The 26,117-nt window shown below is 41.5% G+C and overlaps 1 protein-coding gene across 2 annotated transcripts in view; it reads right to left on the bottom strand.

Moving 5' to 3' along the window:
- LOC124550997 (gamma-butyrobetaine dioxygenase-like) overlaps nt 1-26,117 on the bottom strand; it is a 127,934-nt gene that overhangs the window by 34,051 nt on the left and 67,766 nt on the right. The window contains exon 1 of one of the 2 annotated variants that reach the window (XM_047125834.1): nt 11,472-11,598. The exons of the other annotated variant lie outside the window; for it this stretch is intronic. The gene's annotated coding sequence lies outside the window, so the exon portion shown is untranslated. Of the gene's footprint in view, nt 1-11,471; nt 11,599-26,117 lie in introns of those variants that run through there. 2 annotated transcript variants of the gene reach the window in all.

Genomic DNA, 26,117 nt, shown 5'->3' with positions numbered 1-26,117 from the left:
CGCGTTTCCAGACTGAAGCGCCTAGAACCGCTCGACCACTCCGGCCGGCCCATCTATTTAAGATGGACTTACAGAGACTAATCAGATCAGATTAAATAAATGAATAAATAATAAAAATTAATATTTTACGCACTTCTCCATTCGATGCTGACTAGAGCGAGCGAGCTATTGTGGAACTTTATCCATTTCAGCCAAATATTCTAGCAGGCAGGCTAGCTGTGTGACAGAAAAGATACCAAGTGGCAACATTTAGGGAAGAGATTTACAGTTCTGGCATTCGCCTGATAACCAAGGAAAACTGTCCGAAAACCTTGGTCGAATCTAGGGTATTGGAGCTATTTCAATTTATTTCTGGGCAACGTTGTCCATTGTCCAATATATAGCCTATTCGGAAACTCCCGTTACAAACTTCCAGGGGACTGAGTAGACAATATTTAGAACTGGAACCCATCTCCGAAAACGTACCATTTCCGTGCTAGAGCCGTTTGAAAACATGTTTGCTAGGTAGGTATGCAACAGGGTAGTAATGATCGAGGGTGCTTACGTCGAATCGGCTGACGGCATTTGACGTCTGTCCTACCCCTCTGGCCTGTTTCAAGTTTGTTTAAACTGCCTCAGAGTTAGAGCTGCGTGGTTGAGTACACGTTTGCAGAATACACCGACATGAGCTTTCTGTACCGCGAATCTCATGGTAATGGAAGAGCTCCTCGTCACCTTCAGCAAGATCATCATGCAAAATGTCCTAATCGATCGCATACCTATTAGCCACTACGCAACGGGTTACAGAAAGGGGTAATTTCATCGTCAGCGGGAGTAACTGTGGTACTCCACGGAGACGCGGCACACCCCAATTGGAAGAGGCCTTACTGTAGACAACAGAGTTTGTGAAAACTAAGTTTCCTTTTTGTTTCTTTGGTTATTAAATGAGAGGAACTGTAGAATAAGTGATGTACTGGGTCACGCCTAATAAGTTACTTGTAAAAGTGGTCACGTTACCAGCAAGCTTTTAGATGGCAGTAGAATATTGTGTATCTCTCCTAGGAGCTTTCAGGCGCATTTTCTCTGATGTTTCGGCATGCATTTGCAATTTCGTCTTTGCTATGTGTAGCTAGTCTGCCAAAGCAAATGCTGCTCACCACGTCTTTTATGCGATGCCCAGTGTCGAAAGAAAACGTCTGTTTGTTTCCCGTTATAAACAAAATTACTTTTAAAGTTGACTTTTACGTGTCCATTCCATAGGGCGGTCCCATATTAGTATAGTGCGATATTCGTTTTACCGGCATGTATTAACAGGGATAGGGAAACACGGAACGGTGTTCCGAAAGGATAGGCTAAACACGGTTGGCGGTGGCGTGTTTGTTCCTGTTAGAAGTAGTTTTACTTGTCGCGAAGTTGAAGTAGATACTTTGTGTGAGTTAGTATGGGCAGAGGTCATTGTTGGCAACCGGAATAAAATAATAATTGGATCCTTTTACCGACCTCCCAATTCAGATAATACAGTTGCTGAAAGGTTCAAAGAAAACTTGAGTTTGATTTCAAACATGTACCTGACTCATACGACAATAGTTGGTGGTGGCTTTAATTTACCCTCGATATGTTTCTGAATATACATGTTTAATTCCGGTGGTATGCATAAAATATCATCCGAAATTGTGCTAAACACATTCTCTGAAAATTAATTCGAGCAGTTAGTTCATGAGCCCATGCGAATAGTAAACCGTTGTGAAAACACACTTGACCTCTTAGCAACAAATAATCCTGAGTTAATAACGAGCATCAGAACAGATTCAGGGATTAGTGAACACAGGGTTGTCGTAGCGAGACTGAATACTGTAATCCCCGAATCCTCGAAAAATAAGCGAAAAATATACCTATTCAAAAAAGCAGATAAAAATTCACTTGACGTTTTCCTGAGAGACAATCTCCACTCATTCCAAATTAATAATATAAGTGTAGATCAGATGTGGCTTAGATTCAGAGAAATAGTATCGGCAGCAATTGAGAGATTTATACCAAATAAATTAACAAACGACGGAGCTGATCCTCCTTGGTACACTCTGGGTTAGAACACTGTTGCAGATACAACGAAACAAACATGCCAAATTTAAACAGACGCAAAATTCCCAAGACTGGCAATCTTCTGGTCCAGACTGTATACCAATTAGGTTCCTTTCGGAGTATGCTGATACATTAGCTCCATACTTGACAATCATATACAACCGTTCGCTCGACGAAAGACCCGTACGCAAAGACTGGAAATTTGTACAGGTGACACTAACATTCAAGAAAGGTAGTACGAGTAATCCACTAAATTACAGGCCCATATCGTTAACGTCGATATGCAGCAGGATTGTGGAACATGTATTGAGTTCGAACATTATGAATTACTTCGAAGAAAACGGTCTATTGACACACAGTCAACATGGGTTTAGAAAACATCGTTCCTGTGAAACACAACTAGTTCTTTGTTCACATGAAGTGTTGAGTGCTATTGGCAAGGGATTTCAGATCGATTCCGTATTTCTGGATTTCCGGAAGGCTTTTGACACTGTACGACACAAGCGGCTTGTAGTGAAATTGCGTGCTTATGGAATATCGTTTCAGTTATATTGACTGGATTTGTGATTTCCTGTCAGAGAGGTCACAGTTCGTAGTAATTGACGGAAAGTCATCGAGTAAAACAGAAGTGATTTCTGGAGTTCCCCAAGGTAGTGTAATAGGCCCTCTGTTATTCCTTATCTATATAAACGATCTAGGAGACAATCTGAGCAGCCGTCTCCGGTTGTTTGCAGATGATGCTGTCGTTTATCGACTAATAAAGTCATCAGAAGATCAAAACAAACTGCAAAACGATTTAGAAAAGACATCTGAACGGTGCGAAAAGTGGCAGTTGTTCCTAAATAACGAAAAGTGTAAGGTCATCCACATGAGTGCTAAAAGGAATCCGTTAAACTTTGGTTACACGATAAATCAGTCTAATCTAAATGCCGTAAATTCAGCTACGTACCTAGGTATTACAATTACGAACAACTTAAATTGTAAGAAACATATAGAAAATGTTGTGGGGAAGGCTAACCAAAGACTGCGTTTTATTGGCAGGACACTTAGAAAATGTAACAGACCTAGTAAGGAGACTGCCTACACTACGCTTTCCCGTCCTCTTTTAGAATACTGCTGCGCAGTGGGGGATCCTTACCAGATAGGACTGACGGAGTACATCGAAAAAGTTCAAAGAAAGGCAGCACGTTTTGTATTATCGCGAAAATAGGAGAGAGTGTCACAGAAATGATACAGTTCTAAACAGACAGTGTATAAAACCATCGAGAACATCGAGTTCGCCACAACAGCTGGAGACAAGAAGAACCGCATACCAGTTAAGAGTGTTGCTGCTACTGCACTTCTCGACGGACCTTGTGTTTCCTGTGGTTGCAGACTCAATTTTAGTATTGACATTAACGATACTTTCGATCATGGTAATGGTTGGCTCACTGTAGCCATTGTACATGGAGGTACAGGAGTACCTAGTGTTCCTGGACTTGAAAGTTTTGTTGATAGAGACATTATTGCCTATCGTTCCTACCACATGGCAGAACTTGCTAATAAGGACTTTGGTAAATCTGCTTATATGTCTCCTTCTGCGTTGTCTTTGTATACTCGTAATGAGAGAAAAATATCTGATAATGAGTCTGTATTTATTTGGGTTAAAGGTAATGGAGTATGTAAAGTTTGTTGGTGACTGTACTTTGTATTTTCATAAATAAATTCATCTGTATGCAAACTGATCTGTAGCGTCAGCCGGGGGGCTCAAGGAGGCAACAGTTTTGTACTATTAACGCCTGACCTTGCCGACCTCGCGCAGCTGCGGCTGTCTGACGCAATCGTGGCGGCGCGCCAGCGGACGCGCACACCCTAGAACAGTCTGTTCCAGCTCGTGGGCTCCGCTGTGAGCCGCGGAGCGCTCCCTGCTCCAGGGAGCCTCGTCTCTCGCTGTGACCAGTCAAGTGGGCCGGCACGCCAGCACGTGGCACGGCTGGCTGAGGCAGGCGGCAAGGCAAGGGTTTTGATGTGCCAGCTGCGTCTTACAAGATCGACAACCTCACACTCTTAGCTGCTAAGACGTGGTGACGTGCTACACCAGGAAATACGATCTTCAGGAAATAAATAAGAAACAAATGTTTTACAAGAAATTGCATACTAAATTTATTGGGCCTCTGTAGTTTGAAATTTTCTTTTCATTGCAAGATCGGAAATATCAGGCGTCAAAGTGTTCGCAGCGTTAATGCGGAGGATGGCCTTCATTGTTGCATCCTGAAGAAGCGATCGTTCCTTACTTTATAACTGTTTTCATTGCTCAGAAAAGCTGCTCACATCAAAACGTAGATCCAAACATGCACATGATCTGAGCGGCATTGTTGTGAAGTTTGGGAAATGTTTTTTCTGTAATGAATACTACCATCGTGACAAATACAACGTGATGTAGTACCTCTCTTTCAACAAAGTTGAATTTTGCAAATCAATAATCTCCAATTGAAGCGACGATGACAAGTCATCGGTGGAAACTGTAAAAGGAGTGCTGAATACCTTAAGTTCCATTTCCAAACTAGTGAGGTCTCGGAATCGTGTTTCAAACGACGTGATGAGCTGCTTTAACTTTGTTTGGTAATCGCCGAAAGTAGTACCATCAGGTAGTTTTAAAGAAGCAAGATGATTGAAGAACGTTAGATGTCCATTACTCATCTGTCTCTCAAATAGACGTAACTTTTCCATGAACACTTTGATCTGGTCGTGCATGTCAACGATTAGCTGCCCTTTGCCCTGCAATGACAGATTTAAATTATTCAGATGCATAGTTATGTCAGCTAGGAACGCCAGGTCTGATATCCATTTTATATCTTTCAGACAACGCATTTCTTCCCCTTTCATTTCGAGAAAATGGGTATTTCCTCACTAATGGCAAAGAAAACATCAAGAACTTTTCCCCAACTCAGCCAACGAACTGTACTGTGGTAAGATATATCCCCATACTCCGCTTCCACATCTTTCAGGAATCCTTTGACGACGCACAAAATTCACACAGTTCACGACATCTTTCATTACGCCACCTAGCTCTACTGTTTCAGCACACAGTGCCTCTTGGTGCATTACAGAACACGAACTATGTTGCATGTTTTGATACCTTCCGTATTACGAATTCGTTTTTAAACATACGTCTACTGGTATGTCGTTCTTAAGCCTGGCTACCAGTTCTCTGCGTGCAACGCCTTCTACCTGACTGTATTTAATTCTGTATATTGTACCTCTTCGCAGAGTTAAATACTTTATGACATACAAGACACTGCGGAAGACCATCCCTCTCAATGAATAGAAAGGTATCCTCCAATAGAGGTACAGAGCTCCCGCGGCTAGTCATAGCTGTCATTGAGCACGGATTATTACGGCTGCATGCGGCCAGGGGGCAGTGAGTTCGCTTTCCCCCTCCACGCGGGCTCCGAGCTGCCGCAGTGAGCGCTCCGGAGCGCGCTCCGGCTCCCGGGAGCTCGGTTGGAACAGCCTGCCCTAGAACAACCCGGTGTACGCGTCCGGGATAACGTTCCGCTGGCACTGTCAAAATCTTCAAGTCGAAGCTACTGCATATACTATACAAGCGAGCGAGAGCCGCGCAGAGGCTCATTCGCGCTGCTGCTGCTGTACAGGCAACTGCATTGAACGCCGCCACGATGCCTTACAGGAGAATTCGTCGCCGTTCTAAACAGACAGTGTATAAAACCATCGGGAACATCGAGTTCGCCACAACAGCTGGAGACAAGAAGAACCGCATACCAGTTACGACATGTACCCATTTCTATTCCTCCAATTACAGAGCCATCTGTGGTGATAGGATGAAAATGTTTCAAACAAAACGCGTGTAGATTTTCCCGTAGAATCGTAATCTGCAAAGAAAACGGGGGTTCCCATTGAAGATTTCAAAGCAGCCACGCAGGGGTTTTGGGTGGCGGGTCGAGTGTGGTATCGTTGTATGTCCCCCTCCGAGGCAACAAAATTGGAATTAAAACTTTTTGTGATCCGATGTGCATTATTTCAAAGTCTTCGGTGAACATGAACATCAAAAAATGTTTTCCATCACCCCGGTTAACAGAACTTTTAAGGATATACGTTGACTGTAGATGTTGTATCACAGACGCAGTCCCTTGAGTGTTCAGAGATGACACTAAAGCCGCCTAAAGATGTAAGCAACCATGCCTGAGCAGCGCTTATTAGTCGGAGGGGTTCCGACAGCCGATCTGTTCCAGTCATTCCACCAGGAAGGAGCTATAAGACTCGTGTTGTCTGTAGTTCAGCCATGCCTAGACGGTCAGTACCGGCCACATCGGCCGGCTGTTCGTTTTTCCCGCGCGCTGTTCAAGAATGGAACGGTAGAGAAGTATCTTAAAGGTGGTTCAATGAGCCCTCTGCCAGGCACTTAATTGTGAATTGCTGAGTAATCATGTAGCTGTAGATGCAGACACTTCCAGTCATGGTAACGCTTGGCTTACTGTTGTCGTTGTAAGAGCTTGTAGTTGTGCTGCTGCTGCTGGGTTGGAGAGTTTTGATTCTCGTAATGCGTCATCCGCGAATACCTAATGGTACTTCCTACCTAATCCAGTAAGTTATTTAAACTGCATCGAACGCCTTTCGGAAGTCAAGGAGCACTGCAGCAACCTCGACACCAGTATCTACTTTTTCGGTCTCGTGGACGAAGCACGCTGGGTTTCAAACCATCACCGTCTTCGGTATCCATGTTGATTCTTAAAGAGGAGGTTTTTCGGTCTCTAGAAATGTCATGATATGCAAGCACCAAACATTTCCAGTTCTACATCAAATCCGCTGTTGCATTTCTGATAGCTCTCAGGAGCAACAAAAATTTGGTTTTAAGTATTTCACATAATTATCGACCGAAATTAAAAATTTGAAATGTTGTTATAATATGCTTATTAAGATGTATAATCTTACATTGAAGGTGTAACGCAATAAGCCAGGTATTACTGTTAGGAACTGCGTATACAACTTGGGCAGCATAACCCATGACGCGCAAATTACCCAGATCATATTCAGCCAGTATTTAAGACTGACAGCACTTACAAGGGGACGCACCTAGTGGGCATCACCGATTTCGTCCAGATTTATGGTATAAGCTGGCCAGAAACGAAAGTGACGGAACTGAGAGCTCCAGATGACGAAACATTTAGAAAAAGTAGCATTTTTGTCGAGGGTCGGGCGAACCATGGCACATGTATGATAGGGCAGTTTCGAGGCAGCGGGTGTCGCAGCTGAAATAGTTCAGCAGGGTAATCCAAGGGTCGTGGGATCGAGTTCCTGTGCGGAAACATTTTTCTTTTTTTAAAATTTTCAATCTTTGCGCTACTGCAAATACGCCGAAATATGAACGAAGTAACCACACGTATACAGCACAATACTCTATAACCCTTTCTGTAAAATTATAGTCGCCTACGTGTACGTATAAGAGAGTACTGACTCTTTTCGACCGACGATTAAAAATACGGTGGATGCGTACACGGCATAGTATAGGAATGTTGTCATTAGTTCGTCAAAATCTGGAAAACTTATAACAGACACAAAGGAATTTGGTTCGCCGGCCGGGTGGCCGAGCGGTTCTAGGCGCTATAGTCTGGAACCGGGCGACCGCTACGGTCGCAGGTTAGAATCCTGCCTCGGGCATGGCTGTGTTTGATGTCCTTAGGTTAGTTAGGTTTAAGTAGTTCTAAGTTCTAGGGGACTGATGACCTCAGAAGTTAAGTCCCATAGTGCTCAGAGCCATTGAACCATCTGAACAGACTTTGGTTCCTAGTGGGCATAGGTTTAAATCAAAGGGGAAAGTTGAAAATTTGTGGCGGACTGTGATTCGGATACTGGTCTCACGCCTACTTAGGCAGATTCTCTGACCATTAAGCTATCCGCGGACAGTGGTCATCGGAGCTGCACGGAGTACCCTAGCACGCCTCACGTCAAACCCAAATTCTCAACCTATCCACACACTACTAATGTAGTGCCCTTTGTCCGATATCCTTATTACCCTCTGCAATTCGCAAACACCCATAAGAGCTCGAACGTAGAGTGCATCCGCACTGACTCTCTTTATATGTAGTATCTGTTCTTTCGAACATGTCCGAAAGAACAGACATCACACATAAACTTAGAACAGCCTTAAACGAAAAAAAAAAAACTGACTGATGTGATGAAGCTCTCCGCGCAGGACGGCAAATTTCATTTGTTAAATGAATCGTGCGAAGATTCAAATGGTTCAAATGGCTCTAAGCACTATGGGACTTAACATCTGAGTTCATCAGTCCCCTAGACTTAGAACTACTTAAACCTAACTTAACCTAAGGACATCACACACATCCATGCCCGAGGCAGGATTCGAACCTGCGACCGTAGCAGCAGCGCGGTTCCGGACTGGCAGCGCCTAGAACCGCTCTGCCACAGCTGCCGGCTCGTGGGACGAGAAACAAATCCACAACTTCACTTTTCAAAGTGAAGAAAGATTGCCATTGTACAGTATTAAAGTGATTCCCTCCCAAATGCTAGTGGAGCTCTGCGATGTCCTTTTTTATAATCAGAAAAAGAATTTAATCAAACAGCTTCAAAACACTCCTTCCTCATTGAGAGGGAAAAAGAATTCACGTCCAGAGAAGACAGCGTCAAAATACGCCCCACTGTACATCACGAGTTGTCCTCACCAATATTTGGCGATATGATGTGTTACGCGTAACTGTAAAAATGTGGTGTTAATAACGTGTGCAGGCTGCCGAGAATACTACAACTTCCTTTGTTTTTACAGGGAATATCACCTGAGCAACTGTAAAACAATGAAATTATTTAATTTTATATACGAAGATATTGTGTATACGTTATAATCCATTCTTGGAAATTTATTTCCAATTCTAAATTTTACTGTTCCTATTCTTTTCATGTCTTTTATAAAAGTATTAATAAATATTCTTTTCATGTCTTTTATAAAAGTATTAATAAATACAATATAGTGTACGTTATTTCACTTTGAAACTTCCTGGCAGATTAAAACTGTGTGCCGGACCGAGAATCGAACTCGGGACCTTTGCCTTTCGCGGGCAAGTGCTCTACCGCGGAAGGCAAAGATCCCGAGTTCGAGTCTCGGTCCGGCACGCAGTTTTAATCTGCCAGAAAGTTTCATATCAGCGCACACTCCGCTGCAGAGTGAAAATCTCATCTGGTTATTCACTTTATTTGCAACGTAACATAAAAATTGAAAATGAGGTTTCAGCATAGGTATTCGACAGCACGACCCTCCCATTACAGTTCTGTGGTTTCCGCCGCGCCCACCACTACCTGGAAGCTAAGCTAACGAAATGCCTCGTGCGTCGCCCGACCCGTGCCAAAGATGCTGTTCTCTCTGAATACTTTGCCATCTGAAGCTCCCACTTCTGTCACTTTCACGTCTGGTCAAGCCCTGTACTCACCATAAATTTCGACGTAATCAGTGACGACGTATAGAGCAGGTCGTCCCGTTAGCGAGTTCCAACAAACCTCACATATAATTTCAAACCTTTAGGAAAGGTTTTCTCCCAGGGACACTTCATGAAATAACGAAAGAAAAAAACCACTTGCTACATTTTCGCTGTGCGTGCAGAAAAACTTCAGCATCACGCCAACCGTTTTAGTTTGTTATTTCTGTACCACCGCCGGCCGGAATGGCCGAGCGGTTCTAGGCGCTACAGTCTGGAACTGCGCGACCGCTACGGTCAGTTTCGAATCCTGCCTCGGGCATTGATGTGTGTGATGTCCTTAGGTGAGTTAGGTTTAAGTAGTTCTAAGTTCTAGGCGACTGATGACCTCAGAAGTGTAGTCCCATGGTGCTCAGAGCCATTTCTGTACCACCAGCTGTAATCGCAACACATTTTGCAGATAGTAATCACGTACATCACTGAATGTACCTGCAAAATTATATCATTGCACGTCACGTAGTTCGTGAAATAAGGCATCATAAGACATTGAGATGGGTGAAAAACTAGATTTTCTTGAAACGAAGCTTTGTTACACATGGGATTTCGTTTTGTTTATGAGTTGGGAGGGGGAACTTGCAAGCCTTTCAAGTGATTAGAGCAACCACAAAACATCTCATAACGAGAGGTCACCACCGGTGGGATCGACTTTTTGAAACCGTCTCTACGGTGACGTAGGCTAAGATCCCCAGTTTCACACCCGTGGCGCGCCCTGACTTGCGCGTAATTGACGAAAAAAATCGTAATTTTGCTTCACGCTCAATAACAGTAATACGTAGTATTGCACGGACACGTTGAGTGGTGTACTTAATAGGTAAGACCTTCATGTATGGTTTTGAATTTCGTCAGGTTTAGAATTTTTTTATCTTAAAATCTTTATTGAATAGGCTTTAACATCAGTCAGTCAATTGCTGAAAATGTAATTTTTTTATTTCTGTTCCTTTGTCACATCGTATGAACTTTTTCATTTGTTGTCATTTTATCCTTACATCATTCTTTTTCCACTCGGAATTTTTGTGAATGTGAATATAGTGATATTAACCTCTTATAACATATAAATATTTGACAATGCCGATCTATCGATTAAAAAACAAAAGGCGAAATAATATATTTATACTGACTGTGCAGTGATGTCAAAAATTATTTCTCGCTAAAAGTTGTGTGTCTTTGTGGATAGCAATCGTCATACAAACGTTTAAAACGTAGCGTAAATCCCTACTGCACTATGGACAAAACAACGCAGATGAAGATTTAAACGGAAGAGTGGATTAGAATTAAAACTAAATTCAAGCAAAATAAGGGATAGAAAAAATGAATGCGACAATATGGACGAAAAAACAGGATAATAAACGAAAGAAATTAAACCAAAATTAAAAGATAAAATTAATAAAAAACACAGGAAGAATTTTCAAGTGGAAAAAGAATGATAAAGTGGAAAAAGTTGATATGATGATTAAAATGATGTGACAAAGGAACAGAAATAAAAAAATTACGTTTAAAGCAATTAATTGAATAAAAATAATGATCAAAGAGTCATTTCGAGAAAAATTAAAAGTAAAAAGAAATTTTTAAGCAGCTGAAGGCCTTAACCCACCAAATACACTACGCAACCAGTCTCTATTATACTACTTTTTTAATGCTATTGAGCCGCAGCCGCACGTAAAAATCCGAATTTTTTTTTCGCGGGTTACTCGCGAACGAGGGCCCACCAGGCTGAATGGCTGCAGTGTGTGATACCTTGGATCGTAATCTACGTAACCGTATAGATGGTCTCAAAAAGTCGATCGCACCGCGAAGGACCTCTCCTTATCAAACTGAATGGCCAGACAGGTAATTGACTCACGTCGGTTGGAGACCCCTCTCCCTACCATAAAAATATGAACCAGTGTACAGGCACTGAGCCATATCAGACATGACTGGGTGGCAGCTTACCTGTTGTCTTGCTAGTAGAGGTCGAAACAAGAAAGAGGTCGGAGAGGCAGTACGAGAAGCCCCAAACGTGTCGCTCTGGTGAGGGTGAACCCACCAAGTGGCGACTGGAGCCTTATATACCCTGACCTGTCCCACTGGAGCTGGGTTTCCAAACGAGCGCGTATCACGTGCGCGTTATCAGCGAGCTGAGCCTCTGACCTATGAGGTCCGTCCCCCGTAATCTGACAGCACGCACGCTGCCAATAACAACGCCTTGTGCCTCAATGGCCGGGTGCAAGTCTTTCAACTGGACCCCACATCGGCGACCTGTGTGTCCCTCATCTGTCCCTGCTATCTAACGGGGAAAGAGAACCTACAGTTTAACGTGGAGTCCGAACCACGTGTCGTTCCTGGTGGCTCATCACATCTTGGAGAGATGAAGCTAGATTACGGGCAGACTGAAAATTTCCGTAGTCCGGCCGGGATTCGAACCCACGATCTCTCGGTTTCCAGGCACCGGTTTTTCGCTAGTCCAACACGAACGCTGGTCACCCACGAGAACACGGGGGTACCGTAAATCCATCATACGTGTTGACAGTACTGGTTTTTTATTTTTTCTGCCTTGAAAGCCTTCTAAATTTAATAAACGTTTCTATTATTTCCTATTCTTTGATGTTGATTTGTCATTCTTTTCTTATTTCTGTAATCCATGTTTCAGCTGACTTCTTTTTCCAGGACCTGGGGATATCTGTTTCGTTAGCCTGTTCTCACTCATTCGGTAGAGGTGTCCAAAGAAGATTAATCTGCACTTTCTCATTACTTCTGATACGTTCTGTATATGTTGGTATATCTCCTCATTACTTCTCGTTTACCAACCATCTGTAATTTGTATTGAACTCATCATCTTCCTAATAATACGTCTTCCAGTTATCTCTGTTCTGTCCACCTTATATTATTTACTAACTTGCTGTGTTTTACCTGTTTGTATTTCTACGTACTTTGTTGCATTTTTTAAATTTTTGTCATAAAATTTGTTCTTTCAGCTGAAATTCGGAGAACATTTCCATCAGTTATTCTTTCGAGAATAATGATTTGAGTAACTGCTTCTGTCAGATTTTCTGAAACTTGTACAAAATCGTACGCACAGACCAGCCAGTTCATCTTAATTCCATTTTATTTTCTTCACAGAATTATTGGTTCTATTTTGTGACTTTTTTTTGTTTTAAATTCAAGATCCTTACAACTTTTAATAAAACGCAGGTGAACAGTAAAGATGATGCGCATTTTCCTTGCCTTGTGTTTATTTCAAATAACTGAGATATTTCTCCCTTAAATTCAGTTTAGACACCTTTTTTTAGAGATACAAGACTTATATTTGCTAATTTTGGTTTAATACCAAATTTTCTAGGCATTTTAAGTTTCTTTCTCTTTCACAGCATCAGATGCTTTCTTGAAAAGAGTAAATGACACGGTTATTGGTCTGCTGGTAAACATTCTGTAGTCAATTATTAATTTTAAGCTAGAAATCTGTTCCGTGTAGGATCTCACCTTTCGTAAACCATCCTCGCTTTCTATCAGTTATTTGTCTCAAGTTTCTTCGAATCCCTTCACTAGAAAGTTTGATAATATTTTGTATGCCACTGGTAGAAGTGACACCTCTCCGTAGCTGCTGACATTTTGTTTGCCTCCCTTTTTGAGAAGTGAGTGAATAATGTAATATTTCGTTCTTTATTTATTTCTATTGTTATTCCGTTCGGCTCTTTAAAGAGTACATAGGCTATTGGTTAGCTTTATTTTCTTGTTCTTCCTGTCTTCCCACTAATTCATCTTGTCACTTTGGTGGGGTCAACAATCTTTGAGACCCTTCAATGTGTCGGATGGCCACCGTACTTTAGTTTTTCCGGTCCAGTTTATAGTGTGAAAGACTTCCCTAGTAAATAATGGATCTTCAGATTGTTCTATTCAGACTTTTTTTACCGTGCAATGAAACTAAATCATCCCGTTAGGGGAAACAATTCATCTGAATCTTTTGGCATTCAGAGTGATGTAACATGTTTATTATTATTATTATTATTATTATTATTGGCTAAAAGACAACAGAAAACACAAGCAAGAAGGTCACTACGCTAGATTTCATATTTCATCATCAGTGTCTGGAACTGCTTGATGTGTCGGATAATGTGTGTGGATATCAGAAAAGTGACTTTTTATAAATGGCAGGTGGGTATTTTATCAACGATAATAGTTTTCAAGAGCCCACCACATAAGCTAAAAGCTAACGGAACCGCTTTCACTGGGTTGCCAGAGATTCTGAAGTTCAATGTCAGGTCTTCGTGTCTCGTAAGTTTCTTCCATCGTTTATCGTCTGTGCTACTACTGGCTGGAATAGCGATCAACATCCGTCATTTACTCCGCGATTGTAATGTGCGGTGTATTGTATTCCAGAGTTCCACAAGTCTGGAAGAGCAGCTTGTTATTTTCGACCTTTTTTCCACTTTATCATCACGCCATTTGCTTACCAATGCCATATGATATTTTTCTCGTAAATTACAATGAATTACTTGTTCCACAAGTTTTTGACAGTGTTTGTAATATGACGTTTTTACGACAGCTGTTCTTGAAATTCTCGCAGTTTATGCGCGGCTTGCCTTTGGCATTATAGGATGGATAATGTACCTTACTGGGAGTCCCGGGTTCCCGGGTTCGATTCCCGGCGGGGTCAGGGATTTTCTCTGCCTCGTGATGGCTGGGTGTTGTGTGCTGTCCTTAGGTTAGTTAGGTTTAAGTAGTTCTAAGTTCTAGGGGACTGATGACCATAGATGTTAAGTCCCATAGTGCTCAGAGCCATTTGAACCATTTTTAGCCTTACTGGGAGTAATGAGATGCCACGATGTTTATTTACCTCTACAGTTTTTCCTTTCTCATGTGCAGTATAATCAAGGTTAGTTCACAGTCGTTTTTAATTCTTGTTTCTCCCATATGTTTACTACGGTTTTTTTTGAAAGCATCTACTTGTTCTTCAGGCATAAGTTTCCATAACAGTGCTAGTATGGAGTCTTCTCATGCAGCCCTGTTGCTTTTTAGTCGTCTGAGACTTTGAGCTCACAGCATTCCGGAAAAGGGGCCACTGATTTCAGATTTCATAATTTATTAGTTCCAGTTAGATTCGTTGGGTTTTCACCATTTAGAAAAATCTGAAGGTATTTCAGAAAGAATTTACAGTTTTAGTCGTTTGACGTTGCTAAGATCCCGTCTTTCCTTCGAAAACTGAGAGAGGCGTTGGGAAAGGATGTTTGACCTCATGGTTTATTAATTCTAATTGGGTTAGTTGGTCTTAAAGTTTTCGACAAGGCTTTCACAGTTTTATTCGTTTGAAATTGTACAGCTTCCATCTTTCCTCTCAAATCCGTGGAAGGGATTGGAGGGGAAGGGATGTATCCTTGCAGCCTATCCTCTTATTAAAAGTATCTGTAATATGCGTTGTACTCATTTAGATGATTGTGGTGTTCCATCTTGTTCAATGGTTCTTTCTCATACTTTCGCGTCTCCCTGCGTATTTTCTTTGCTGTTTTTGGTCATAAGATTTTATCCGTGCCACTGTTTGCTTCTTTCTTGGTTCTGTAGTATTTTCTCCAAGCAGTCAAACGATTTTTCAATATTTGTTCGAAATTATCATCCTAATATTCGTCTCTCATTCTTTTTTTCATCCCCGCTACAACTTGTACCAATTGCGTTTTTGTATTTTCGAAGTCTTTCTCTGTTGGTCGAGTAAGCCCTCTAAATTTATTTTCCTTTTCTAATAATTTCTTGATGTCGAATGTTGATACAGCGTTTGTATTGCTCATTACATTCGAAGGTAATAGTCTGACGAATGTGACAGAAACACATTGATCACGTGTATGCTTATCTCCTTTCTGAATCTAACATTCATTAATTCTGGACAACGCCTCCGAGATATAGCAACATGGTCTGTTTGAAATATTCCTAGTCATGATGTTTGTTTTCTGGGTAGTTGGCGATAATATGTGGAAATCAGTACAAATTAAGATTTTCACATAATTCAACGATCCATTTCCAACTTTATTGGTCCATATATGAAGGGCTTATTTCAATAGTTGTACAACTCCATTACCTCCACTTTTCTGTCTATAATACTTCTGAAATTAATGAGCCAAACAAACAGAAAGAAAGGTTCATCTCTAGCAAGAAGCCATATGCTTGAATATTTCTGGTATCTCAACTGCAGATTTTTCAGCTCTCATTTAACTTTAGGAGTCTGTATCTCAATATGAACAAAAATGGACTTGTACCACTATTGAAACAAGCTCTTCATATGTTCCGGGTAGCGCTCCATAACATTCCTGCATCTTTTTCCCCATCCAGCACGTGCATTAAATCATCCAATAGGATGATAACCAAGGAATATTGCAAGCCTAGTTATTAAAATTGCCATTACAATAATTGTAATTATGTGATTTGAGGGTGAGCAAAAGAAGACTGGCCCGGAAAATATTCATAAGAGTGACGCAGAACTGAGCCTTATTAATGAACAGGAGACTTGCGCATCACAGCTAATCCCTGAAACCGTGTCATCGATGCACCAGTCGGTTGCTGTCACATATCTGCGCGCGCGCGCCTCCTTCATGCTCTGTTCCGAGTACTTCGCTGTGTCATTACGTTTGAGATCGTAAGAGGAGCAGACGTGTTTTAATGAACGGTTGGACGTAACACAAAATGGTGGTCACAATAAAACAAGACGTTTTCACTGTCGAGTGTTAAGCAAAGCGCAATTCGTAGAAAACGTGTGGAGGAATGAAACTTCCTGGGAGATTAAAACTGTGTGCCGGACCGAGACTCGAACTCGGGATCTGTGGCTTTCGCGGGCAAGTACTCTACCATATGTTTCTCTTTTTTGTCGATATAGTTCGTTGCGTATGGTCTGGGCAGACGTCACAAGACATCCGTTCAAGTTGATCGTTGATTCCTTGACTCAGTTTTTTTGTTACAGAGAGCACGCAGCCCTCTGACGGAACACGGTGAGCTACCGTGCCGGCGACCATCTGCGCTACCCAAGCACGACTCACGCCCCGTCCTCACAGCTTCACTTCTGCCAGCACCTCGTCTCCTACCTTCCAGACTTCACAGAAGCTCTCCTGCGAAATGTTTGGTCAAGAGTTTAAACCTGGAAGTGTTTCGGCAAAACCCCCAGCCAAGTCTGCAACGCCAAACTTAGTGGCAAAATTGCGCCAAACGAGTTCTGTAGCGAATGAAAATTGTAAATATCCGAAAAGAGTGCGAACACCAGAAAATATTGCCGGTGCCTTATTGTAAATATTTGCGGGTCACGTTTATTATGCCAACCTAGTATTGTTTATTAAACTAAAGATACCCCAGTTTCCAGCATAAAGTGCCCTACGATCTATTTGAGCCAGTGTATCTACCAAGGCAGTTCAGTGGCTCAGATTTTAAAGGTACTCGGGTAGTGCAAAGTTCAGATTCCATCCTGTCATTCTGTTGTAGATACGCTATAGTTTCCGCAAATCAATCAGGCAGATGCTTGAACGGTTCCTGGTACAAGACTACTATCGACTGCCTTCCCCAGTATTATCAAGATGAGCTAGCGCTTGTGTCCTGATGACGTATAGCCGGCGACATCGTTAATAGCCTCTAGCCGCACAGCTCGCAAGGACTGCTGCTTTGTGAGCTCGGCTGAAAGTGCGTAGACGGCGGGTACGACACGGACAGCTGCAATAGCATCTTGCTACGATCTGCTTGACTGTGCGCCACAACCCGTTTCGTGATAAATTTATTAAGGGGCTCCGGGACGCCCTATACTTGCAATGTTAAAATAACGCTTATAAATTACATCTTTCCTCACAAAGTATTTGAGGTAGGAAGTTGAACTTTTTACAGATTATTTATTGGAGTATGGGCTACAACTTAACACAGGGATTTTACAAAATTTTAGTTCAGTTTTGAAAGATGATTTTTTTTCAATTGTAATGAAAATTCACAACATTTTTTTGCAATTTTTTATTTATATATTCAAAAATATACAGATTTTTGGAAAAAGGCTGTGTTAAATTATGCAGAAGGTACTGTGTAACATTTACTGAAAGTTTGAAACAAATATGTTTGGAAGATCCTTAGAAAACATGTAATTAGTATGAGAAAATAAAAGTTTTGGGAATCGAGCGACAAAGATTGGATTAACTTTTTATTGCATTCCAGGTCCATAGGATGGATTATCTTCATCCTCTGCAAACTCCTCCTCCAGCTTCCTCTTGTTCCTCCTCCTGTTTACTCTTGCTTGTATTTCTAGACTCTTTACAGCCCTGTCTGCAGCCCGAAGGCGTTCCTTGTCTAAAGCAAGCATCGCTGGTTGTTGTGTTCGTAGATTTTGCTACCATTTGCTTCAGTTGCAGTTACTGCAACACTGTTCCAAAAGGTGGTCATGTATGAACACTTACCACATTTCAGTTGTATTTCACTAGCAAGTCCTACGTGCTTTATTATGGAGAGTTGCAGACCAACTTCACTACAATGAATACATCTTACACAGTTTGAAAAAAATCCTTTGAGAACCGACATTTCAAATATTTCATTCACATCCGATTCGCCCATAAAACATTCATGGTTTTCACTCATTGAACCAAGATTCTTCTGTGAAGTATTTTCTTTCCCACTTTGACTGCTATGGGCAGGTGTACTTGAGAGGTTAGTTTCACTCACTTGGTTATCGTCTTTATTGTTTACAGTAATAACACATACCTTTGGCTTTCCAACATTTCTCCTTTTCTTAAAAGCCTTCAGAGGATTTCTAATAACTTTACTTTTACTCATTATTATACTTCAACAAAACAGAGACTCAAGAAACAGAATTAATTACAAATATTTTCGAGATAACGACAGAGTAAATAAACATGAAACAATCGACAATCACACCAGCGATATATATTGAACCATCACAGGTTAGCCACAACACATACTTTATCTCACATCACTAAAATGTACCTGATGAAGACGGACGTTAATAATAACACCATTTGACAGCAGTTTAACAGCGCCACAGTGGGTCACGCCCATGTAGAACACATTTCAAAAAAAATTTAAAAATAGTTGTAGTCTTCGGAATTGAATAAATTATATATCTATTAAAAGGTAATAGTCTGCAGATTCAGAAAACGCAAAATAGTAAAAATTGAACTTTTCATGATTTTGAGCCTTTCCGGAGCCCCTTAAACTACGTCGAAATAGGTCTCGGAAAGCCCGATGGTGCCGACCGACCGCCGTGTCATTCTCTTCCGAAAGGCTTTACTGGCTGCTGATACAGAGGGGCATGTGATCAGCACACCGCTGATATACGTCAAAAGGGACAGTTGAAAATGTGTGCCCCGACTAGGACTCGAGCCCGGGACCACCTGCTTACATGGTAGACATTCTATCCATCTTTATTCTATTCTTTTTTTTAAAATCTCATTTTGTTCGTTTTCGTTCGTTGTATCCGCTAGTGGCGGACGGCGGAAGACACCAGTTTCAGTTCGTCGCTAATCCATTTACTCAGTTTTTTTATTACAGAGGGCAACGAACCCCCTGACCGAACACGCTGAGCTACCGTGCCGGTAATCTGAGCCATCGAGCACACAGTGCGACTGCAGGGACTTATCTCTGGCACGCCTCCTGTGAGACCCACATTCACAACTTATTGTCCCCTGCCCATTACACTCATTAGTCGCGGCTTGACCGATTCCTGCAAGCATACACATTGCCCGAACTCTTGCGGGAATCGGGCAAGCAGCCGCGAGTAATGAGTGGAATGAACAGGGGCACTACGAATATAGTGCGGAACAATAAGTTGGGAATATGGGTCTCACGAGAGGCATGTCAGAGGTAAGTCCCTGCAGTCGCACTATCCTCTGTGTCCTCGGTGGCTCAGATAGCTCAGCGTGTTCGGTCAGAGGGTTAGCTACCCTCTGTAATAAAAACGGATCAACGAACAACCTGAACGGGTGTCATGAGACGTCCGCCCCGAACATATACAACGAACAAAATACGAGTAGAAGCCGGCCGAAGTGGCCGCGCGGTTCTGGCGCTGCAGTCTGCAACCGCGAGACCGCTACGGTCGCAGGTTCGAATCCTGCCTCGGGCATGGATGTGTGTGATGTCCTTAGGTTAGTTAGGTTTAACTAGTTCTAAGTTCTAGGGGACTAATGACCTCAGCAGTTGAGTCCCATAGTGCTCAGAGCCAGCCAACAAAATAGAACAAAATAAGGTCAACAAGGAATGTAAAAAAAAGATGGATAGCGCGTCTGCCATGTAAACAGAGATCCCGGGTTCGAGTTCCGGTCGGGGCACTCATTTTCAACTGTCCCCGTTGACGTATATCAACGCCTGTAAGCAGTTAAGAGTATTCATTTCATTGTATTGATTTAATTGTAATTTCATTCTAACGAGCTGCACAGTCACCATCTTCCTACATACAGGACACCGCTCCCTAGCCGTAGTCAGTTCTTTGACCAGAGCCGCTACGTCTCAATCAAGTATGTCCTCAATTAGTCTTACAAGGGCTGAGTGCAGCCAATAGCGCTCAGCAGACTCGGACGGTGATCCATCCAAGTGCTATCTAAGCCCAACAGCCCTTAACTACGGTGATCTGACGGGAATCGGTGTTACCGCTGCGGCATTCATTAAGTGTAGCCAATAAGTATGAGATTCACATGAAAGAATGGAATGTGTATTCAGTCTTCCCCTGTCATAAAGACACGAAGAGAAACCAGTGATACAGATTCTCGCACTGCAGAATGGATACTATAATAAATTGGTCCTTAAGGAACCTTCTGTGTTGTACTGCAGTCAGAAGAGCGGGATAAGTAAATAAAGAACAGATTATGCTCTGAACTACTTTCTACTGTACAGACAGCTAGACAGGAAAGTAATCGTTTAGTGAAAATTACAAAATAAATTTTCATTCCATTCACTTACCTTTTTATTCAGATGTTTCACTGCCATTGCCTTCAGAACTGGAGTCTCTGGACGTGGGTGCCAGATTGACAACTAACGAATCCGTTATTTCGTCTCTAACAACTTCCTTCTGGATATCTTCTTTCTCCAGTTTGTCAGTGTAACGTACACAAGGTTCCAAATCAGCAACGGTGATTCTATCTGTTGCTTCATGGATCAGTCTTTCACTGTCGGCTACTTTAAACGTATGAGGGTCGTTCCATAAGTAATGCCCAACATTTTTTCTCTGAACATATTTACTGTTAAAGAGTCAGAATTTGGTTACAATATACATCAACATGTCTTGTCCATGTCCTATTTTTCTACGTAGTCTCCAACACGTTCTATGGCCGTACGCCAACGTTGTGGAAGAGTGTGTATTCCCTGCTGGTAAAAGCTCTTGTCCTCGAGGCGTAGCCATGTTTTCACTGCATGACTGACACTCTCGTCATCTGCAAAGAGTGTTCCCCGTAGAGAATCTTTAAGCGGCCCAAAGAGATGGAAGTCCGAGGGTGCCAGGACCGGACTGTAGGGTGGATGAGGCAATGATGTCCAACCCAATATGGTGCTGTGTTCCCAGGTTCGCAGACTTGTGTGCTGGGCATTATCGTGTTGGAGCAAAATTTCTGCTGGATCCTTGTCCGATCGAAAACGTCAAAAACGTGTCTTCACGTATGCCTCGGAATTGATGGTTGACCCTCTTGGCATCACATCCACTAGAATGACGCCATCACAATCCCAGAAGACTGACATCATGACTTTTCCGGCAGAGGGTGTTGTCTTGAATTTCTTCTTTTGTGGTGAATGAGGCTGACGCCACTCCATGGACTTTCCGGCGCAAAGTGGTGCACCCAGCTTTCGTCCCCCTTAACGATCCGCAATAGAAAGGCCTCTCCGACTGTTTCAAAACGCTCCAACAATTCAGATGAAATGGCCTTTCTTTGAATCTTGTGGTCCGCCGTGAGCATTCGTGAAACCCATTGTGAGCAGCTCTTTGAATATCCGAAAGTCTCCATCATTGCAGACGCACTTCAAATGCCGACCGACAACTGTAGAGCCAATTGTTGAGTTGTGATGCGCCGGTCGGCACGAATAATGGCATCCGCACGATTCAGCTTGTCTGGATCAGTGGCTGTGTCAGGACGTCCCGAGCGTGACTGATAGTGGAGCTCTGTTTCTGCATTTCCTGAGACTGTAACTTTGTTTACCCATCGCCCATCTGTATTCGTATCAACTGCAGCATCGCCATACACTGCACACAAACGCCTACGGATGTTTACCACGATTTCTATTTCTGCGTACAAGAATTCAATAACAGCACGCTGCTTGTAACGTGAGTCGTGTATAGACGCCATTTTGACGCTGTACTGCGGCTCTGCCATCTGCCTGAACGGTTCGAAACTTCACCGGCGCGCAGAACAAACACCAAATGTGAAGTACCAACAGGGACGTTTGTCCATTTATATTAATGGCTTTTTTTTTAAAAAAAAATTGTGGTATTACTTATTGAACGACCCTCGTAGCGTATTTATCTACCACGTATCTCTTCACCTGTGCCCACACCGGTTCTATTGGATTATAATGGCGGTTATAGGTGGTATTCGCAGCGCCGGCTTTAGGGTGGGGCGACTCGGGCAGTCGCCCAGGGCGCCGGGGCCCAAGGGGCGCCACGTACTAAACGCATGTAAAAAAAAAAAATTACAATTTACAATCACCCATTTCGCGAAACTAAAATATTATTCAGTCTCATTCAACATACGTCGCTAATCTCACGAATGCGCGATGAATTCGGGGTAGCAGAAGAGAAATCATGCTGAATGCAATCTTCGTATTGTCTGCAACCATCCATGTTTGACGCGGGCTAGCACGGGCTCTACCAAAGCGCCTCTCTTATTTGTTTCAAGAACTGCAACAAGGAAGAGCCCATGCAGCCGCACCATCTCTCGTTTACAACAGAAACTACCGGTCGCTCCAAATAAAAGAAAATACAGACTGTGAAATATACATTACATTATGATTTAATTAGTACGAATGTATTTATATCGAATATTTGTGACTTAATGACTCATGTACATTAATTAATAGATCATGCAATGCGTGCATTGCATTCATAGAGAATTCTCACCTAACTTACTGAAATAATACAGCGCCACACAATGTTTGTTAGACTGCATATGTTGGCAGCGCTACGATTTGCACCCGCATGTCAGTAAGAGTCGGAGGCAGCGGTCATGTTTTCGCGGCTGAATAATGGTGAGTGAAACGAGTGTCGTGACTGTGTCAACATTTTAATTTTCTGGTAAGTGCGAAAAACATTTTTATCTTTCAGTTCAGGTTTTTTTCTAGTTACGTCTACTGATAGGTGAATTTCTTTATTTGTTATAGATCGAATATTGTGGTCGCGAAATAGAGCAGTGTCCAAGCAATAATTTGTCAAATTATTAAATCATGCCAGAAGAGAAGGAAATGATTAAAAAAAAAGCTGTTTTGTTCAGAAAATCGGAAAAGAAAAGCTGAAAAAGAAAAAGGTCTTGAAGAAACTAAAAAGCACATGAATATTTATAAGTACCTTAAAGGAAATTGTAAGGCAAATACTTCAGATATTGAATCAAAAGTCCATGTATCAGCAAATATTTCTTCAGACTGTGAACAATTATACACAAAAAATATACAATCACCTATCGAAGGTGAACAAATTGACCAGCTCAGTACATCTTTGCATGAATCCTCTGATATTTCTCCAAGTCAAAATCAACATATGACATCTGTGGTCGATGAAAGTATCAACGTTCTTGCAATAAAAGAATACAATGTTTCTGATGTAGGTACGTGGCCAAAAGTACTTAATGCTAGAGATATAGATCGCATTATAATATGTGGACCCTCACAAGTATGTCTAAATAACTTTCCAAAAGATGAAAATGGGCGTCATTTCTCTTCAACTCATTACACAAGAAAACTATCAAACGAAGAAACTATCAGACGACGGTGGCTAGTTTATTCTGTATCAAACGACAGTGTCTTTTGCTTTTGTTGTCGACTGTTTGATTTAAAGTCAACTACTAATTTGACTACCACTGTGGGTTTCAGAAATTGGAAACATTTAAGTGAAGCTCTGAAACTGCATGAAAATAGTCCTAACCAAAAAAAAAAGCATTTACTCAATGGACTGAAGCTGAAATCAGGTTTAAAGCTGGATTAACTATTGACAAGGAAGAACAAAAGCTAATTTCTAAAGAAAGTTTACGATGGAGCAATGTGCTTCAAAGATTGTTGCACATTACTTTGTATTTGGCTGAAAATAATATGGCATTCAGAGGGTTATCAGATAAATTATTTACCCCAAATAATGGAAAATTCTTAGGTCTTGTACCGTTATTGGCAAAGTTTGATCAAATCATGGAAGAGCACGTCAGACTGGCATTGAATGGTGATTTGGCTGACCATTATTGCGGCAAAAATATACAAAATGAATTAATACAACTCATGGCATCACACGTTATGTCTACAATCGTATCCCGCATAAAGGGTTCAAAGTATTATGCAATCATAGCTGACTGTACTCCAGATATAAGCCACAAAGAACAACTTTCGATAACTTTAAGATGCGCCGACATAACAGAGGATGGCGTAAGTGTAAAAGAACATTTCATCTCATTTCTGCAAATAGATGATACAACCGGTGAAGGCCTCTCAGAAAGCATTTTAAAAACATTGAGTGATCTTGACCTTAACATTAATGACTGCAGAGGACAGGGCTACGATAACGGCGCGAACATGAAGGGGAAAAATAAAGGCGTCCAGAACAGAATTAAGAAGTTAAATCCACTAGCTTTTTTTGTGCCATGTGGATGCCATAGTCATAATTAGGTATTGTGTGATGCGGCAAAATCATCAGTAAAATCCGTGACACTGTTCGGAATGTTACAAAAAATGTTTGATCTATTTGCTGGATCGGTAAATAGATGGAAAATTTTGACCGACCATTTGAAGATATACACCCTGAAAAATGTAAGTGACACACGCTGGAAAGCTCGAATTGATAGCGTCAAAGCGGTTCGTTATCAATTATGCGAAATGCATGACGCTTTGGTTTCCTTGGCCGATGCTACTGAACAAAGCGATGCTGCGGTGTCACACGAAGCGACAACACTAGGAGGACAATTAAAAGACTTCAGCTTCATTGTTTCTCTCGTGACATGGTATGATGTTCTGTTTCAAATTAACGTTGTGAGTAAAGTAAGTCAGTCACCCACAATCAACTTTGTCGAGTTTATGGGAATCCTTGACAAATGTTGCTCTTATTTGGAAACATATAGACAAACAGGTTTCGAACAAGCTATTGTAACAGCAACTGAACTGGCTTCGGATCTTGATACGCAGCCATTATTTAAACCACAAATGCGATTAAGACGTATTAAACGCAGGCCGGGTGAAGAGGCTGTTGATGATCAAATAACTGACCCAAAAAAGAAGTTTAAAGTAGAGTTTTTCAATGCACTGTTGGACACCGCGCACATATCCATGAAAGAAAGATTTGAACAGATGCAAGAATTTTCTGCGACGTGGAGTGTCTTGTTTGACATTAAAAAAATCAAAATAAAGAAGAACTAATACAATGCTGTTCTAAATTACAAGAAAAGTTAACTGTCAACATGAAGTCAGATATTGATGGAAATTTGCTGTGCGACGAAATTTTAGGCCTGCAACACTATCCCGAAGACAACCAGGCAACGCCTATTGAAGCCTTAAACTTCATAAAAAAGCATAATTTTCAAGAGTTATATCCCAACATCTGGATAACGTTACGTATTTTGCTAACAATACCAGTGACTGTCGCAAGCGGCGAACGCAGTTTTTCCAAACTGAAGTTGATAAAAACGTACTTGCGGTCTACAATGTCTCAAACAAGACTAACCAGTTTGGCCTCACTGTCCATTGAAAATGAACTTGCAGAAAACCTGGACTTTGCTAATCTGATCAGAGACTTTGCCGACAGAAAAGCGAGAAAAGTAAAATTTTAGTCGTTTATAATTGTTTTTCATTAGGCGTAATATGTTTTGTGTTCAGATGACTGACAGAAAATATAGGTTTATGGCTTACAGTTATATTAAATTCAATAAAAATATGGTACCCAATTCAAAATTAGTGTTTTTTCGTTATAAATATTACCTCCTATATATAAAAATCAATTGTTGTGTGTTAGTCTCACCAAAACAAAGAAATGGCTTGACCAATTTGAATAATTTTTGTTTTGTTTTGTTCGCTTTAGTACAGGGGTGCTTCAGAAAAGAAAAGAAATATTTGGGATATACGAGCCTGTTTCAACCACATTTTACGCATCTTTTCTTTGTTTGGAACACGCAAAAACAATTTTCTGGAGTTGTTGTAGATGTACAGTGCAGTACTACGCAATATTTTTAGACAATTTCCCAAAACGTGAATGGCCAAACAATATATCACTGCTATACTGACTGTTACGGCAGCGACAGTATCATGCTGGACTGACGTCACAGGCTACACGAGACTCACATGGAGCGTCTTAGCGGGCTTTCAGATTATTTGGACTTCATTTCCATTTAAAAAAATAAAATACTCAAATTTACGATGGAAAAAACCATGTTATGATCATAAGATGACGTCATTAACCACTTAAGACGATTTCTA

The sequence above is a fragment of the Schistocerca americana genome, chromosome 1, assembly GCF_021461395.2.
Source record: "Schistocerca americana isolate TAMUIC-IGC-003095 chromosome 1, iqSchAmer2.1, whole genome shotgun sequence".
NCBI lineage: Eukaryota > Metazoa > Arthropoda > Insecta > Orthoptera > Acrididae > Schistocerca > Schistocerca americana.
The sequence above is the reverse complement of the archived record's forward strand: the minus strand, read 5'-3'. Positions and strand labels throughout refer to the sequence as shown.